This window comes from Octopus bimaculoides, chromosome 19, assembly GCF_001194135.2.
Source record: "Octopus bimaculoides isolate UCB-OBI-ISO-001 chromosome 19, ASM119413v2, whole genome shotgun sequence".
NCBI lineage: Eukaryota > Metazoa > Mollusca > Cephalopoda > Octopoda > Octopodidae > Octopus > Octopus bimaculoides.
The window spans coordinates 42,774,334-42,777,295 of NC_068999.1; positions in this window are offsets into that span (position 1 = coordinate 42,774,334).

A 2,962-nucleotide genomic window follows, 5' to 3' on the forward strand; every position below is an offset into this window, starting at 1 on the left:
ATATATATATATATATATATATATATATATATATATATATATACATACATACATCTACATCTACATCTACATATGTATTCATATGCCTACATTCATTCACACACACACACATATATTGAATATATGGGTACGTATCAATGGATGCATGGATGCACGGATGGAAGCATTCATGGAAAGTTATATCCGAAATCTACCTAGACCTACCGAAAATTACTAAATTACTAAAACTAAAATAACGTAAAACTTTAGAAAAATTCTAAGCACTTGACGTATTCTAGTTTCCGAGTTCAGAAACAAAAATCATTTATAAAGTCAGTAGACAACTAAAGCCATATTAGTGATAAAAATAAACATTTATTTTTGTTTAGATAATAAAACGAGAAATCTAGTAAATGATGTAGACAAATAAAAACCACTTTTTTCTAATAAATAATCCTATAAACACATATCTCGGTGTGATATGCAGAAAACAAACAAAGTCATATGCATTAGAATAAGTAGATATGTTCGATGTATGCTTTCTTTTGACGTGGCCGTGTCTCTTACACAAACGGGAATATAAAATTATGTATTTATACTAAACTTTCTTTCATGAGCTGGTGATAGTCTGATTTTTACACACGTCAGTTTTGCCACAATTCTTAGAACCACTGGACATGACGTAAACCAACCGAAGATTAGAGAAAAAAATCAGATAACATCATTTGTAAAATTTAAACATACACGCAAAGTTTCTAGAGAAGAGAATGAACTAGAAGAACTGTGAAATCTTGGGAGTGCCTGTGTATCACTGAAAATAATCAAATAGAAATTTAGAGTAAGATAGCACGTCTATATTTTAAAAATTGGGTTGGGGTTCAAATTCCAATCGAAGTTTGAAGTGCTAAACGAAATATCAGGAGATATTTCATTCAAAAGGCATAAAGCTTTTGATACCGTCTGCTGCAATATCAGGACTGGAAACTCAGTCAAACTACAGACTGAAAACGTTAGACATAATTCCACCCATAAATTTGTGCCTCTGTGAGTTGGACAAAGAAATATAAGAATAAAGATATGATACATTGGAGACAAACCCTATACGGAGTTCATCGTCACTTTCGTATTTCAGTATATGCGGGTGGATAGCACTGGGATACTCACAAGTGACATGTCATCATCTAATGATCCATGAATGCCAGTAGGCCATCGGAAAACTAAGTTTACTTGGGGATGCCTAGAGAAAAGACGTGACTTTTGGCGCAGTAGAAATGACCTAGTTTCTACACATGCGGAGGCAAGGGACACTTGAATGAGTTTTGTCTTGAACAACTGGAAAGTGAAGGAAAGGAAAAAATATAAAGCAGCAGAAAGTAGCTACGAGAGCAACAAAAGTAATAGGCACTAGTTTCTGGAGAACTATTAGTCACTGGTCTAAAGGCGAGCCACTTCACATCATTCTTGGTCTTGGAAATAAATTATCATCCACCGCTGTTGATAAGAGCAACTATTAAAATGAAATGAAACAAGCATATCTTGATGATGTGGCTTGTTAACTATCTCAATTTACTCAAAAACTGCTAGTGGGTACGTTTGGTTGCACGAGAGAGTAATTCATAAAATGTCGAGTAGGTATAAACGTGAGCTGCACGAAAGTTACCGAGCAGATATTTTCTCACCCAAGTATCGGCGAGAACACAAAATGTTCATGATTTATCACCTATTAAATTATAACTGTATGCAATAACTTTCTCACTAGAAATGATTTATATGTAATTACTTGTGTTTTAAAAAGGTTTCACTTGTTCTCATTTTAATTCTAAAATGTTTCTCAACCCGCACCGTATCGTTGAATAACATTATGTTCCGCACCATACGTCTTAATAGCGCCCTGCTTAACGGTGATTGTGTTTCATTGTAACTCTTAGAGTAATTTTAGGCATGAAAGGAACACTGAAGTTGATCTAATCGACTGTTCCCATTCCCCAAAACGTCAGGTCTTGTGCTATAATAAAAACGATTATTATCGTCATGTTTTAGAATATGAAATAGTAACCCAGATATTTGTTTACTGCATTTATGCTTGCGTTTTGGTGTGTATATATATATATATATATATATATATATAAACATTCAGACATGCATATGGATACATATACCATATATAAATCATACATGTTTGCATAAAATAAGCACGCACTCACACACAAATTGTGCAGGTATACGTAAGTATAAAGCATGTATGGATATGAAAATGTCGATGTTTGTGTATCTATATGTGTGTGTGTATGTGTCTGTGTATGTGTCTGTGTATATGTCTGTGTATGTGTCTGTGTGTATGTATGTGTGTTTGTGTTTTTGAGAGTTCGGTGTCGCTGTGGGTGCTGGGATTGCTATCTCACTAATCTCTAAATTGTGAAAGTACTTTATCGCTTTGCTTAAGCGCCCCCTAAAATGTAGGGCAGGGAAATTGTTGCATTGAAGTAGAACCTTTAACACATGACACACAGTGAAAGTACGACTAACTGAGGATCTGGAAGAAATATGTCCCGCAGTGCACAATGTATAAGTGTTCAGGATGAGTTAGGAAGGGCAAATGATTTCGAAATAATTATTGGCATTTTACTTTTGTTAATTTATTATATAGCATGCCGGGAAGAATGCTTAGCGGCGTTTCACCCGTCCTTACGTTCTGAGGTCAAATTCTGCCGAGGTCGTCTTTACATTTTATCCTTTCGAGGTCGATAAAATAAAGTACCTGTTGCGTATTGGGTCGATGCATAAAGTTCAGTCAATGTTCCTTTAGCAGAAAGGGTTATATGAATGCCTTTCTTTTACTGAGATTAGTGACTATTTCTCAAATATTCTATCTTCATTTGTCTTGTTTCTTTCTACCTGCAGCAAAAATTAGTTATGGTGCTTTCCTGAAAAAACATTTATCAAAAATACTTATATATACATATATATACACAAATATATATAT